Consider the following 16570-nt stretch of genomic DNA (forward strand, 5'->3'; position numbering starts at 1 on the left):
CCTGAACAACACTAAAATCCTGGGTGCATTATTATTATTTTTAAATTTTCTAGCTGCACCCATGGCATATGAAAGTTCCCCGGCCAGGGGTCAAATCCAAGCCACAGCTGTGACCTAAGCCACTGCAGTTGGATTCTTAACCCACAGTACCACAGCAGGAACACCCAGGTACATTTTAAAACTCAGAGATGGGAGTTCCCATTGTGGCTCAGCAGGTTAAGGATCCGACACAGTTTCTGTGAGGATGTAGATTTGATCCCTGGCCTCACTCGGTGGATTAAGGATCCAACAGCTGCATAGGTTACAGATGTGGCTTGGATCCAGTGTTGCCATGGCTGTGGTGTAGGCTGGCAGCTGGAGCTCCAATTTGACCCCTAGCCTGGGAACTTTCATATGCCATGGATGCAGTGGTAAAAAAAGAAAAATAAAAAACAAAACACAGAGACAGGAGTTCTCGTTGTGGCTCAGTGGGTTAAAGACCTGCAGCAGCTTGGGTCACTGCTGAGGCACAGGTTTGTTCTGTATGCCGCAGGTGCACCCAAACACAAAACCAAACAAACAAAAAAACTGGAGGCAGATACAGAGGGAAAAGAATGTGAAGACGTAGAGTGTCTTGTGAAGATGGAGGATTGGAGTGATGTCTTTACAAGCCAGAGAACACCTGAGGCTACAGACCTGGAAGACGGGCACAGGCTGTTTCCTCCCTCCTGCTTTCAGAGGGATCACGGCCCTGCTGACGCCCTGATTTTGGACTTCTGGCTCTCAGAACGTGAGTCAATAAACTTCTGTTGCTTGAAGTCACTCAGTTTGTGGGACTTTGTTATGGCAGCCGAGGAGACCAGTACCCACCTAACCAGTTCTTCCGTTTTCTTTATTCCTCCTTGTTCTTTTACGTAATGTACAGGTGCATCCCTTAGATCATTGCCCAGTGACGCTTACATACGTTAATGCATCGGGGTCTCGTGAAGTAGTTGGGTCAGCGGGAGGCTCATTCACCCTGCGATGAAGGCTCAGAGACCGTGGGGGTGAGTGGGGGGAGGACCAGTATCTCCCGAGGGCTCGTTAGTGCTTTTTCCTCCCGTTATCTCAGGACTGCCCCCTCCCCCGACCAACCTGAGGATTACTTGCCGGAAGTTCTACTAATAATCAGATTAGTATATGCAGGAAGGACCTTTTCTTCTCACCTCATTCTCCCGTCTCTGCTTGGCTTCTCAAGGCAGAACCGCCTGAAGGAGGTCAGACCCCCTCCAGCATTACCCGGTCCTGACCAGAACCAGCCGGCGCTGACTGGACCTGGATCTGGGGAAGCTGTTTCCTCCAAGGCCGATGCTGAACTTCCCCGTGTGGGGTGAAATGAGAGGAGGTTGCTCTAGTGAGCCCTTCTGTTGCCCCTCTGGGTTGTGGCGGGGGTCTGAGGAGCAGGAGCAGAGAGTGGGAGAGGCCTGCGGCTGTTCCTGAGTGTAGTGCTGTTGTGATGGCTGGAGCGGGCCCTGGTCAGGGCTTGGTCTGGACACTGTGGATTCCTATGACCTCTGACACCAGGTGCCCAGCAAATCTCCTGAGGTTCTTAGAATATGATCTTCATCTTTTTTTTTTTAAATTTTATTATAGTTGATTTACAATGTTGTGCCAATTTCTGCTGTACAGCAGAGTGACCCAGGCATAAATATGTATGTACACACATGCACACACACACACATTCCCTTTCTTTTTTTATATATAATGATGTTTATTTTTTTCCATTAGCGTTGGTTTATAGTGTTCTGTCCATTTTCTGCTGTGCAGCAAGGTGACCCAGTCACACATACATGTATGTACACATCCTTTCTTCTCACATTATCCGGCGCCATCGTAAGTGACCAGACATAATTCCCAGTGTACACAGCAGGATCTCATTGCTAATCCATTCCAAAGGCAATAGTCTGCGTCTATTAACCCCAAGCTCCCAGTCCCTCCCACTCCCTCCCCCTCCCCCTTGGCAACCACAAGTCCGTTCTCCAAGTCCATGAGTTTCTTTTCTGTGGAAAGGTTCCTGTGTGCCGTATATTAGATTCCAGATAAAAGTGATATCATATGGTATTTGTCTTTCTCTTTCTGACTTACTTCACTCAGTGGGAGAGTCTCTAGTTCCATCCATGTTGCTGCAAATGGCATTATTTTGTTCTCTTTTATGGCTGAGTAGTATTACATTGTGTGTATATACCACATATTCCTAATCCAATCATCTGTCAGTGGACATTTGGGTTGTTTTCTTGACTTGGCTGTTGTGAAGAGTGCTGCATTGAATATGCAGGTGCATGTGTCTTTTTTAAGGAAAGTTTTGTCTGGATACATGCCCAAGAGTGGGATTGCCGGGTCATATGGTAGTTCTATGTATAGTTTTCTAAGGTACCTCCATACTGTTCTCCATAGTGGTTGTACCAGCTTACATTCCCACCAGCAGTGCAGGAGGGTTCCCTTTTCTCCACACCCTCTCCAGCAATTGTTATTTGTGGACTTATTAATGATGGCCATTCTGACTGGTGCAAGGTTGCATCTTGTGGTAGTTTTGATTTGCATTTCCCTAATAATCAGTGACATTGAGCATTTTTTCATGTGCTTGTTGGTCATCTGTATATCTTCCTTGGAGAGATGTCTATTCAGGTCTTTTGCCCATTTTCCATTGGGTTGTTGGCTTTTTTGCTGTTGGGTTATATAAGTTGTTTGTATATTTTAGAGATTAAGCCCTTGTCCATTGCATCATTTGACACTTTATCCCATTCTGTAAGTTGTCTTTTTGTTTTCTTTTTGGTTTCCTTTACTGTGCAAAAGCTTGTCAGTTTGATTAGGTCCCACTGGTTTATTTTTGCTTTTATTTCTGTTGCTTTGGGAGACTGACCTGAGAAAACATTTATAAGGTCGATGTCAGAGAATGTTTTGCCTATGTTCTCTTCCAGGAGTTGGATGGTGTCTTGTCTTAAGTCTTTAGGACATTTTGAGTTTATTTTTGTGCATAGTGTGAGGGTGTGTTCTAGTTTCATTGATTTGGGTGCAACTGTCCAGGTTTCCCAGCAATACTTGCTGAAAAGACTGTCTTTTTCCCATTTATGTTCTTGCCTCCTTTGTCAAAGATTAATTGACCATAGGTGACTGTGTTTATTTCCAGGTTCTCTATTCTGTTCTATTGGTCTGTCTCTCTGTTTTGGTATCAGTACCACACTGTCTTGATTACTGTGGCTTTGTCCTTTTATTTTTTTAGGGCTGCACTTGTGGCACATGGAGATTCCCAGCCTAGGGGTAGAATCGGAGCTGTTGCTGCCAGCCTATGCCAGAGCCACAGCAACACCAGATCTGAGCCTCGTCTGTGACCTACACCACAGCTCATGGCAATAATGTATCCATTAACCCACTGAGTGAGGCCAGGGATTGAACCTGCAACCTCATGATTCCCAGTCAGATTTGTTTCCACTGCACCATGATGAGAACTCTGATTACGGTGGCTTTGTAATATTGCCTGAAGTCTGGGAGAGTTATGCCTCCTGCTTGGTTTTTGTTCCTCAGAATTGCTTTGGCAATTCTGGGTCTTTTGTGGTTCCATATAAATTTTTGGATTGTTTGTTCTAGTTCTGTGAAAAATGTCATGGGTAATTTGACAGGGATCACATTGAATCACATACTACCCAATTGAACCCCTTGGGTAGGGTGGCCATTTTTACAATATTAATTTTTCCAACCCAGAAACATGGACTATCTTTTCATTTCTTTACTTTTTTTTTAATTTCCTTGATTAATGTTTTATAGTTCTCAGCATATGTCTTTTCTTTTTTTTTTTTTTGTCTTTTTGCCTTTTCTTGGGCTGCTCCCGCGGCATGTGGAGGTTCCCAGGCTAGGGGTCGAATCAGAGCTGTAGCCACAGCCTACGCCAGAGCCACAGCAACGCGAGATCCGAGCCACATCTGCAACCTACACCACAGCTCACGGCAACGCCGGATCGTTAACCCACTGAGCAAGGGCAGGGACCGAACCCGCAACCTCATGGTTCCTAGTCGGATTCGTTAACCACTGCGCCACGACGGGAACTCCAGCATATAAGTCTTTTACCTCCTTGGTCAGGTGTATTTCCAGGTATATGACTTTTGGGGGGTGCAATTTTAAAAGGTATTGTATTTTTGTATTTCTTTTCTTTTTTTTTTTTGTCTTTTGTCCTTTTTTAGGGCCGCACCCATGGCATATGGAGATTCCCAGGCTAGGGGTCTAATCGGAGCTGTAGCTGCTGGCCTATGCCAGAGCCATAGCAACACCAGATCCGAGCCACGTCTGTGACCTACACCACAGCTCGCGGCAACGCCGGATCCTTAAACCACTGAGTGAGGCCAGGGGTTGAACCCACAACCTCATGGTTCCTAGTTGGTTTCGTTTCTGCTGTGCCACGATGGGAACTCCTGTATTCCTTTTCTAATATTTCGTTGTTCATATACAGAAATGCGACTGATTTCTGAATGTTAATCTTATATCCTGCTACTTTGCTGAATTTGTTGATCAGTTCAAGTAGTTTTTGGGCTGAGTCCTTAGGGTTTTCTATATAGAGTATCATGTCATCTGCATACAGTGACAGTTTTACCTCTTCTCTTCCTATTTGGATGCCTTTAATTTCTTTTGTTTGTCTGATTGCTGTGGCTAGGACTTCTAGTACTATGTTGAGTAACAGTGGTGAGAGTGGGCGTACTTGTCTTGTTCCAGATTTTAGTGGGAAGGCTTTTAGCTTTTCTCCATTGAGTATTATATTTGTTGTGGATTTGTCATAAATGGCTTTTATTATGTTAAGGTATGTTCCCTTTGTATCCACTTTGGTAAGAGTTTTTATCGTGGATGGATGTTGGACTTTGTCAAACGCCTTTTCTGCATCTGTTGAGATGATCATGTGGTTTTTGACTTCTCTTTTGTTAATGTGGTGTATGACATTGATTGATTTGCATATGTTGAACCATCCTTGTGAACCTGGGATGAATCCCACCTGGTCGTAGTGTATGATCTTTTTTATATATTGTTGGATTCAGTTGGCTAAAATTTTCTTGAGAATTTTTGTGTCTATATTCATCAAAGATATTGGCCTATAGTTTTCTTTTTTGGTGGTATCTTTGTCTTGTTTTGGAATTAGGGTGATGGTGGCATCATAGAATGTCTTTGGGCACACTCCCTTTCTTATATTATCTTCCATCATGGTCTATCCCAAGAGACTGGATATGGATATAGGACTATATATAGGATATATCCCTGTGTTACACAGTAGGACCTCATTGCCTATCCATTCTAAATGTAATAGTTTGAATCTACTCACTCCAAACTCTGATCTCTGTTTTTTCCTTGTTTAGTTGTTATAAAGCATCTTCCACATCAAGGCTATTTTGTAAAGTTAGGCCAGAATTTTGGGGACCATGAATGGCGGGGGGGCCATCCCATTAGGCCTTTATTTCCATATTATAGATGAGGACTTTGAGTGTTAGTGGGGTCATGTCTCCAAGTCAGTCAGGGATGCTGATGGCATTGGAGGCTGGCCCTCTGGCTCCATAGCTCCTGTCATCATATGGGGCTGTGGTGGGGCAGAATCTGTGTGGGCAGAGTCCGTGCCCTTGGAGTGTTGATCAGAATGTGATTTCGTGTGCACGCGCACTTGCGAGCAAGAGGGAGAGAGGAGAGAGGGAGGGAGGGAGGGAGAGAGGGAGAGAGAGAGGGAAAGAGAGAGATATACAGCAAAGGCTCGGTGGACTCGCTCCTGACTGCACTGAGTATGGAAAGTGCTTGATGCCACTGGGTGTCCAGCTGAGATGGGAAGGATGGAGACTTAGAGGCAGAAAAGTCAGAGTGTGTCCTGGGGGGGAGAGAAGAAGCAGGTGAAGGAATAAAAGGAAGGAAAAGTGCAGAAGGGACGGAGCAACACCCATCTGTACCCTGCCCATCCCTTCTGGCCTCTGTTCTCCCCCTGAAATAAATCAAAGAAGGATCACTGTCCTGGCCTCAGTGACACTGGTTCCCAAGACTGCCTGGTTCTGTCTTAACAGGAGGAAGCAGTTGTGACCAGGGGCCAGGGGGTGGGGTTGGGGGCGCCTGGTCACAGGTCCTAGAAACTGGGCTTGGGAGAGGCTGATAGAAGGATTTTGGGAGGTGGGGCCCCATCTCAGGGGGGTGGGGCAGGTGGCCTGGCGCTACAGACAGGACAGCTGATGGCTGTCATGACAACAGATGAGGAAGGGCAGGCCTACCCTTTCTGCCTGTGGGATCCTGAAAAACAGCCCCAGCGTATGTCCCCATCCTAACCCCCAGACCTGGGAGTGTTACCTTATAGGGCAAAAGGGACTTTGCAGATGTGGTTAAGGATCTTGGTGATGGGTGGATTATCCTGGATTATCCACGTGCACCCCATACAATCACAAAGGTCCTCTAAGTAGCTGCAAGGCCCCCCAAGTCTTCAGTGTGGCAGAAGCCGTTTCCTCTATCTGATGAAAACTTATTGAGTGCCTAATACACATCAGGGACTGCTCTGGGGGCCCCGCATTGGCAGCAAGCGACATGGCATTCCCTGCCCTCAGGGAAGACAGGAAATAGGCCAATACTTGTATATCAGGTGGCAGTAAGTGCTGTGGGGAAATGAGCACGGTGGGGGCGTAGAAAGTGCTGGGGGCATAGAATGGGGGAGGGGTGGTTAGGGAGGGCTTGGTAAGATGCAGTTTGAACAATGGAGCTCTCTGAAGAAAGAACATTCCAGGTGGGGAGAATAGCTGGACAAAGGCTGGGGGCAGGAGCATAGCAGGCACTTGCAAGGGCAGCAAGGAGCCCAGGCTGGCAGAGCGAGCTTTGGGGCAGTGATAGGACATGAAGGATGTGCAGAAGCAGAGGGTGGGTGGTGTGAGGTCTTGGGACAAAGGAGCCCTGGAGGGTTTTGCACAGAGGAGTGAGATGGTCTGAGAGTTAAAAAAGATTCCCTCCAGGAGACCTGACACATCTCCTTTCCATGTTCTGCCACTGGCTCCACTGAAGCAGTGGCCCTCAGCTACATCATGAGAAAGACAAAGAAACCAGTCTTTGTGACTCCATCCACCTCTTTCTTGTCCCATTTCTCCTCATTAGAGGAGCCATGGCCTATGCATTGTCCTCTCCTCCTGCACAGCAACTCTCTCAGCCTGCTGCCCCCCACCCCCAGTATGGTATCAGTCATTTACACTTTAGTGAGATCAAGGGTTCTCACTTGATCCCGTGTTCCTCTCCAAAGCTATGAATTGAATTGTGTCCCCCCACCCCAAAAGTCATGCTGAAGTCCTAATCTTCAGTGCCTCACAATGTGACCTTATTAGGAAATAGGTTATTATAGATGTAATTACTTAAGATGAGGTCATAGTGCAGCAGGGAGGGCCCTCAGTCCAATATGACTGGTGTCCTCTTAAGATAATGATGTGGAAATACGAGGAAAGGCAGCCATGATGGAAGCCGAGATGAAGGATGCCGAAGATGGCAGGAAACCACCTGAAGCTGGGAAGAGGCAAGGAAGCGTCCCTCCCTGGAACCTTCCAAGGGAGGGGGACCCTGCCAACACCGTGATTTCGGATTTCTGGCTTCCAGATCTGTGAGAGAATAAAAGTCCTGTTGTTTTAAACCACTCAGCTCGCGGTACTTTGTCATGGCAGCCCTGGGAAACTAATATGGGGATATAATCTTTGTTAGGGCCTTATTTCTGAAAATATTCCACTCTATCCAAAGAAACTTCTGGTATTCTGTTGGCCTCCTAATCAGACTTTACTTGAAGTCAATAATGCTTTGTTTTGGGGGGGGGAGGTCCCCAGGCTACATGAGAATTCAGAAGGGCCCATTTCTCTCCACTGTCTGATTTGCTTAGCTTTAGGGGGGTGGTGCAGCTGAGGAGTCCAGGTGGACCTCTACCCCACTGCTGGGTGGAGTTTGACTCCAGGATGCTGAGAGTGTGGGCTTGGGAAGAGGAAGATGTCAGAGTCTCAGTACTGGGCTGTGGCCGAGGCTGGATGAAGGGGCCCTGGAGACCAAGGATGCTAGATGCTCAAACCTTGACTCCTATGGACAGGATTAACCTGTCCATAGCTGTTAATTGCTGAGCCCTTTCCTGTGCAGGTCTGTTCATGGGCTAGAGATGCAGAGGGTGATCAAAACAGAAATTCCCCCCCCAAACAAACCCTCGCGTGCAAATGTTCACTATAGCCGTATTCACGACAACAAAAGTACAAACAATCCAAATGTCCATTGGCTGCCCAGGGACAAACAACATCTGGCATATCCATACGATGGAATGTCATTCAGCCAGAAAAGCAAAGAAGTGCAGCTAACTGCTGCAGCAGAGTGAACCACAAAAACATCATGCTAAGGGAAAGAAGTCAGACACAGAAGGCCGCATATTGTTTGCTTGCATTTACACAAAACGTCCAGAATAGGCAGATCCGTGGAGACAGAATGCACCTTAGTGACTGCCCTGTGGCTGGCGGAGGCAGGAGTGGAAAGTGACTGCTTACCGGGTATGGGCTTGATGAAAATGTTCTGGAACTAGGTAGTGGTGATGGTGCCCTGTGAATGTCACTGAGTCTGCATTTTAAAATTAACCTTCATATGATTGTACACACAGACCTGAGAATCCCTGCCCTCCTGCATTCACGTGAGAGGTGACAATTCAGAAGGAAATACATGTTTAAGGTAAGTGCCCTGAAGACCAAGAATACACGATAAAGGGACAGAGAGGGATGAGGAGGTGCTCTTTTAGAGTGGTCCCCGCCGGCCTGGCTGAGTGGGCTGTGAGGGAGGGAGCCTGGGGGAGGTCTCTGAGAGGGGATCCTTCCAGGAGGAGGGAGCAGAAGGGGCCAAGACCCTGAGGCAGAAGTGGGCTGGCGTTTTGGGAACCCAAAAGAGACGAGAGGCTCAACAGGGAACGTCCAGGGACCAGGCCCCTGGGACCCCTGAGGGGCGGGGTTAGAAAAGAGAGGGGGAGAGAGCATGCGCAGAAGCGTCTGCCAGGCTGTGGCCACCAGCTGCGCAGCTGCAGGATGCACAGGTCAAGGGGGCTGGCTTTGGCTGTGTCAGGTAACACCAACGAGAGTTATTCAGAGTGGGACTCTTAGGTCTCTCTTCCCATGCAGCGTGGTCATGATTAAGCAGATATGTAAATAGGGGAGGATTTTTGTTGTGCTTTTTTGAGCAGAATACCTAAGTATGTTCATTTATCATTTTTTCATTCAGGTCATATCGAATGACATGCTGTATTTCGCACAGGTGGGTCTTTTGTTGTCCCCCTGCCCAGGGCTCCTTCACCCTCTCCCGCTGCTTTCTTCTTTCCCATTGCACTTATTCTCACCACACAGGCAGGTATATACCCCTAGTTATGGTTAATTTCTGTGTCCTCTGGGCTAGGCTACAGCACCAAGGTTTTCAATCAGACACCAACCTTGTGGTGCTGTGCTCTCAGGATGTGCTAACCATCTACAGTCAGTTCACTTTGTAGATTACTCTCCCCCCGGCCCCAGGGCTGCACCCATGGCATGTGGAGGTTCCCAGGTTAGGGGTCCAATTGGAGCGGTAGCCGTGGGCGGACGCCACAGCCATAGCAACACCATATCGGAGTCGCATCTGCAACCTACACCACAGCGCACAGCAACTCTAGGTCCTTAACCTACTGAGCAAGACCAGGGATTGAACCTGTGTCCTCATAGATACTAGTCAGATTTGTTTCCACTCAGCCACGACGGGAACTCTGGAGAGGACTCTTGATAGCATCTAATGGGTGGAAAGGCCTTAACAGCAAAACTGAAGTTTCCCTGTGGAAGAAGAGATTCTGCCTGAAGATGACAGCCTCGACTCCTGCCTGAGTTTCCAGCCAGCCTGCCTGCCTGCCCTGCAGATTTAAGCCTCATAATTTAAGCCTCACAATCACGTGAACCCATTCTTTGAAATGTTTCCTTCGATATCCACACATACACATACACACTTAGATGCTTCCTAGGGTTCTGTTTGGAGTTGGTATTTCTGTTTATCATCCCCTCCCCCAGAAGCAGGGTCCTGCCCGTTCCCTTCACAGCCGTGTCTCAGAGCCTAGAACAGTGCCTGGCAGTGGGAGGGCCTCAGTCACTAAGGTCTAGTGGATGGTTCTCCATAATTTTTGTTTGTTTATTTGTGTGGTCGTTGGCTCAGCTTGAAAATCAACAGAAAAGAAAGAGAGAGAGAAAGAGCAACCAAAGTCTAACATGAGCTGGACATTTTCCAGGGGTGCCCAGGGCGGTGGGTCTGGCTGTTGAGTGTGCGTGTCTCTGCAGCTGAGAAAAAGCTGTGGCAATGCAGAAAGGGGGCGCATTTAAACTCAAGTTCAGGTTTTCCTAGCAACATGCCCACCCCCGGCTGCTGGCTGTTGTAATCCAAGCACCAAACAGGTGCAGCTGGGGCAGTTCGCGTTGCTAGGAGAACAGGGACTCCTGACTGCTGTGGTATTACCAGGGCATGGGGGTGGGCGGTGCCTTTTGTTTCCCCAGTAATTGTTTTTCAGCAAGGTGTGCAGGAGGAGCTGGGTGAGTGGGAGAATGAGGGGAAAAGCATAAGCCCTAATGTTTGTTTGTTTGTTTAGGAGGTAATGGTCCGTGCAAAGCCTCTTGTTTCAGAAAATGTCTCCAGTGGGTTTGCAATTAGGGACAGAGTCTGTAGGAGCTTATGAAACAACCAATCCCCCATCCTGTTTGGCTGCTGGCATCCACAGGCCATCTGGATCAGAACAGGAGTGTGGGGGTGGAGGGGGATGGGGTGTAGGCGCAAAGGATCAAGCTGGCTCGGGTTGGGGCCGAGGGATTTGGTTCCCGAGTTTGCCATCGCTTAATTACATTCACACATCATCCTGACCTCCATCTTCTAGTAAACTGGGTCGAGCGGCTGAAAAACCAACCCGAACCCCTTCCCCTGTGGTTCGGAGGAACATTAGCCTGGATGCTGTGATGTGGTTGGGGGATGGGAGACCAAGAAAATTCCACTCAAGGCCGCCCTTTCTTTTTCTTTCTTTCTTTTTTTTTTTTTTGCTCTTTCTTGGTCCGCTTCCGCGGCATATGGAGATTCCCAGGCTAGGGGTCTAATCGAAGCCGTAGCCACCAGTCTACGCCAGAGCCACAGCAACACAGGATCCGAGCCGCGTCTGCAACCTACACCACAGCTCACGGCAGTGCCGGATCGTCAACCCACTGAGCAAGGGCAGGGACCGAACCCGCAACCTCATGGTTCCTAGTCGGATTTGTTAACCACTGCGCCATGATAGGAACTCCAAGGCCGCCCTTTCTAAGCGTTGTCTCCAGGTGGGAAGTACCCAGTGTTCCCACTTTTACTTCGTAAAAGAGGAAGCCGATGCAGAGAGCAGAGCTGTCCTAGTAAGTGACAAAGCTGTGAGCCTGGCCCAGCTCAGTTCCATTTCAAAGACCATCTTCTTTCACCCATATCTGTGGTCCAGGTGGGTTAAGACGTCATCTGCTACAGGATTTGGAGCCTTGCTTTGGGGCTGTTTTTTTTAAGAGAATGTCCTAAAGAAATGAAGTTCTCTCCTAGAGAAGCCTCAGGAGGTGTAGGTAGCAGAAAAAATACTCAGTGATCATTGAACTGATGTTATTTTCCTCTCGAACACATGGAAAGCCTACTTCTGAGCTTCTACTCTGGTCAGGTGGTGTTGTGGGACTGAGCTTCTGGCTAATGGATGGAGCTAAAGGAACAAGCATCCTTGCCCAGTATGGTCCTAAAACCAGCCTGCCCTCTGCAGGTGCTTTCTTCCCACCTGCTGGTTGGATGCAGAGGACTCAGGATGGGGCTCTGTGGCCCTGCAGGATGTGGAGCCCCCAGGGAGGACCCCGGGGGTCTGATTGACCTTATGGAGCAGAGTATCTTCTTCCCTTGATGACACTGGATTAGGAGTGAAAAAAGCCCTTGTTATGTCAAGCCAGAGGTGTTAGAGCATTTAGGCCGTGCTGGTTGATGCAGAGCATACATGAGGGTGTGTGATGAGGTCACTTTCACTGGAGGGCGGAGAGAGTGATATTTGGCAGCGATGTTTCCATGAGGAGGGGGGAGGAGGCTCCTGGTGTCAGAGGGTGAGGTTTCATTAGCCACCCTAAATTAGGAGAAAAGGGAGCCACTGTGTGTGTGTAAAAATTGCAGTAAACACTCTCTGGTGGAGCCCTTTCTGAACTGTAATTAAAGATAATGATCATAATAAAAGTTCAGTTTGATTGCAAGCTCACTTTTCTAAGTGTTTTACATGGATTGTAACATCCCAATGAGGTAGAAACCCTTAATGTCATCTCCACTTTATAGGTGAGGAAACTGAGGGGAAGTGCTTTCTCTGTCACTAGAAAGTCAAGGGCAGAGCCAGGATTGGAGCGCAGGTATGCTGGCTCTGGAGCCCGCCTCTTACCTGTGACATCTATCTCTGTGGAATGTGCACGGACCATTTTTCAGCAGGACAGAATCAAGCTGTCTTCCTTTGCTGTTTGAAACAAAGGCAGATGTAATTGGGTGGCTTAAGTGTCCCGAGTTGCTTAGGGAGCCATGCATGCCATTTGATCCTTTCTGAAATGGTGCCAGATGTTCCTGGAACCATCCCAGAAGGAACGGGAGCCCTGGGGTGATGGGGAGGAAGCCAGTGGGAAAGGGGAGGACAGCCTGCCTGCATCCACTGCAGGTTTGTCTTGTGTAGACCCGTGCTCAAGCAGAGGGAGCCCCAGGGGCTGGACACGTGCTTCTCGGACCTTAGGATCCCCCACCGGACCCCGAGCACACTGGTTAGTCTGTAGGGCTGCAGAAGGGGCTCTTGGAGGGAAGAGCACTGGCTGCCCTTCCTCTTCTATGTCCTGAGAAGAAGGATGGGTCCAGAGGTACCTTATACAGGAGAACCACTTGGCCAAAGTTTGTTGAATCCACATAACAAATACATACACATATTTCATACTCTTTTCCATTGTTGTTTATGACAGGATACGGAATATCGCTCCCTGTGCTATCCAGTAGGACCTTGTTGTTTATCCATCCTCTATGTACTAGTTTGGGTCTGCTGATCCCAAGCCCCCAATCTTTTGCCCCCCCTCCCAGCCCCCCTTGGCAACTGCAAGTCTGTTCTCTATGTCTGTGAGCCTGTTTCTGTTTCGTAGACAAGTTCATTTTATGTCGTATTTTAGATTCCACATAGAAGTGATACAAGGTATTTGTCTTTCTCTTTCTTACTTACTTTGCTTAGTGTGAGGATCTCTAAGTCCCTAACAAGTTTGTCTCATAGCAAATACTTATCCAGAGCCTCCTGTGGGCCAGGCAAGGTACTAGATGCACTAGTGAGCTGAAGGACATGGCTCCGCCCTCACGGAGCTTTCAGTCTGGATTCTAGATGATGGATGTTTCGTTGGAGGACAAGCTGGAGGTCGTAGGTACTATGGAGGTAGCATGGGGTGGGGAGAGACTCAGAACGGGAGTCCAGCAGCCTCCCAAACCAAGCCAACAACATGACTGGGATGTAGGTGTTTTCAGACAACTAGACCCTGTTGGTCACAATCCTTTGTTTGCAAGACCTGATGGTGTGCATTTCAGAGGGGAGGGCGGGAGTGGGGAGGAGCCCTTAGCGGGCTGGCTTCCCTCAAGGAGCCAAAAGAGGGGCACTTGAGTGGAAATGTGGATAATTGATAATTCTTTTTTGGGACCAGCAGACATTGTGCTCAGAACAGGCTCTTTCCATTTATTTTTTATTTATTTTTTTATTTTTTTGTCTTTTTGCCTTTTCTGGGGCTGCTTCCCCAGCATATGGAGGTTCCCAGGCTAGGGGTCGAATTGGAGCTGTAGCCACTGGCCTACGCCAGAGCCACAGCAACACGGGATCTGAGCCATGTCTGTGACCTACACCACAGCTCATGGCAACACCAGATCCTTAACCCACTGAGCAAGGTCAGGGATCGAACCCACAACCTCATGGTTCCCAGTTGGATTCGTTAACCACTGAGCCACGACGGGAACTTCCAGGCTCTTTCCATTTTTGATGGCACTTTCACATTCGATATGCTCAGTGCCACAGGCCTTCAAATGGAGCTGAAGTCCAGTGAGGAAAAGCATCATCACTGGCCGGTCTGGAGTCTGGAGGGCATGGCACGGAGGCAGCCTCTCTCTCCCCACGGGCTCAGGCGCTTCCCTGGATAGGAACGTTCCAAAGCAGGAGTGCTTTCTGTTTGATGTGTGTCTGGCTCTTGGGTGCTGGTGACTTGATGGCCTGCGTTTATTATTTATTTATTGACGTTTCCAGGTTGGGGGTTGAATCAGAGTTGCAGCTGCTGGCCGATGCCACCACCACAGCAGTGCCAGATCCGAGCCCCCAGGGATCGAACCCAAGTCCTCATGGATCCTAGCTGGATTCCTTTCCACTGAGCCACAGGGACTCCCAGTCTGGCTTTTTTAAACGGGATGTGTTCTGAGCTGGGGCAGCCTTCCTGGGCTCAAGGGGAGGCCGCCTGTTGTCAAAGCAGAGGCTCCCTCGCTTCCTCTTTGTGCCCGGTAAGCGCTGCCCCCCCCCCCACTCTCCGCATCAGCTTTTGTGAAACTCATGGTAACTTACAGGTGAGGGTGGAATTCCAAAAATACCTCTTTTCCTGTCATCTCCCCGAGCTCCAGTCCTCTGTGCCCAGCTTTTTGGACTTCCTGCCACACTTCAAAATGAATGTTTTCTCATCCCTCAACCATCATTTCTAGAGTCTTCTCCGTGCCAGGCCCTCTGGGGGTGGGAGATAGAGAATCAAGGAAGAGATGCCCCCTATATCTGTTGAACTGGCCCTCTCCTTCCTCCCCCGGACACTGAGCGTGTCTTGAGAGCAGGGGCTACCTTTCCTTCTGAGTATGTTCTCAGCCTCCGCGAGTTAGCACATAGTAGGTGCTCAGTAAACATTGTTACCTATGTGCCAAATGAAACACCTGTCCTCCAAAGGCTTTGGGTGATGGACGAGGCAGAGAAGGGAACCAGTAGTTTGTAGTTCACCCAGCACACATGTTAGGGTGGAGGGGAGCAGGGGGAAGGCACTTAGCTGTGTCTCGGAGGTGGGACTCAGGGACGGCAGTCTTTTTTTTTTTTTTTTTTTTTTGGTCTTTTTGCTATTTCTTGGGCTGCTCCTGCAGCATATGGTGGTTCCCAGGCTAGGGGTCAAATCGGAGCTTTAGGCACTGGCCTATGCCAGAGCCACAGCAACGCGGGATCCTAGCCGCGTCTGCGACCTACACCACAGCTCACGGCAACGCCGGATCGTCAACCCACTGAGCAAGGGTAGGGACCGAACCCACAAACTCATGGTCCCTAGTCGGATTCGTTAACCACTGCGCCACAATGGGAACTCCCCCCCCTTTTTTTTTTAATTTTATTGGAGTATAGCTACCTTACAAAGTTGTGTTAGTTTTAGGTATACAGCAGAGTAAATCAGACTATCTATCTATCTATCTATCTATCTATCTATCTATCTCCATTCCTTTTCGGAGTCTTTTTCCCATATAGGTCACTACAGAGTATTGAGTGGATTTCCCTGTGCTATATAGTAGGTCCTCGTACTCATCCATTCCATATATAGTGTCTATATGTCGATCCCAACCTCCCATTTTATTCTTTCTCCCAGTGTTTTCCCTTTGGTAATCATAAGTTTGGTTTTGAAATCTTTGAGTCTGTTTTCTGTTTTGTGAACAAGTTCCCATGTATCATTCTTTATTAGATTCCACATATTAGTGATCTCATATGACATTTGTCTTTGACTTATTTCACTTAGTATAATAATTTCTAGGTACATCCGTCTTGCTGCAAATGGCATTAGTTCTTTTTTATGAGTAATATTCCATTGTATGTATACATCACATCTTCATCACCCAGTCCTCTGCTGGACATTTAGATTCCTCCTATGTCTTGGCTATTGTAAATAGTGCTGCTATGATCATTGGGGTACATGTATCTTTTCTAATTATGGTTTTCTCCAGACATACGTCCAGGAGTGGAATTGCTGGATCATATGCTAGTTCTATATTTATGTTTTTTTTTGTTTTGTTTTGTTTTTTGCCTTTTAGGGCCATACCCATGGCATATGGAGGTTCCCAGGCCAGGGGTCTAATTGGAGCTGTAGCCTCCAGCCTACACCACAGCCACAGCAATGCCAGATCCAAGCCGAGTCTGCGACCTATACCACAGCTTACAACAAACACCACCAGATCCTTAACCCACTGAGCGATGCCAGGGATCGAACCCACAACCTCAAGGTTCCTTGTTGGATTCATTTCCACTGCACCATGACGGGAACTCCAACATTTAGTTTAGTTTTTTTTTTTTTTAAAGGGATCTCCCTACTGTTCTCCATAGTGGCTGCACTAATTTACATTCCCGCCAACAGTGTAGGAGGGTTCCCTTTTCTCCACATTCTCTCCAGCACCTATTGTTTGTAGACTTTTGATGATGTCCATTCTGACTTGTGTAAGGTGATATCTCAATGTAGTTTTGATTTGCATTTCTCCTATAATTAGTGACACTGAGCATCCTTTCATGTGCTTTTTGGCCTTATGGCCT

The 16570-nt window shown here is 48.1% G+C and overlaps 1 protein-coding gene across 1 annotated transcript in view; it reads left to right on the forward strand.

Moving 5' to 3' along the window:
• Positions 1-532: 532 nt before the first annotated feature.
• Positions 533-16570, forward strand: part of CACNA1E (calcium voltage-gated channel subunit alpha1 E) — a 607618-nt gene continuing 591580 nt past the window's right edge. The window contains exons 1-3 of the mRNA XM_084977828.1: positions 533-769; positions 8621-8688; positions 9229-9261. The gene's annotated coding sequence lies outside the window, so the exon portion shown is untranslated. The remainder of the gene's footprint in view (positions 770-8620; positions 8689-9228; positions 9262-16570) is intronic.

This window comes from Sus scrofa, chromosome 9, assembly GCF_054392235.1.
Source record: "Sus scrofa isolate SSC_HxYL_T2T_F1_AM1 chromosome 9, Sscrofa_HxYL_maternal_Yorkshire_Landrace_v2.0, whole genome shotgun sequence".
Classification (NCBI taxonomy): Eukaryota; Metazoa; Chordata; class Mammalia; order Artiodactyla; family Suidae; genus Sus; species Sus scrofa.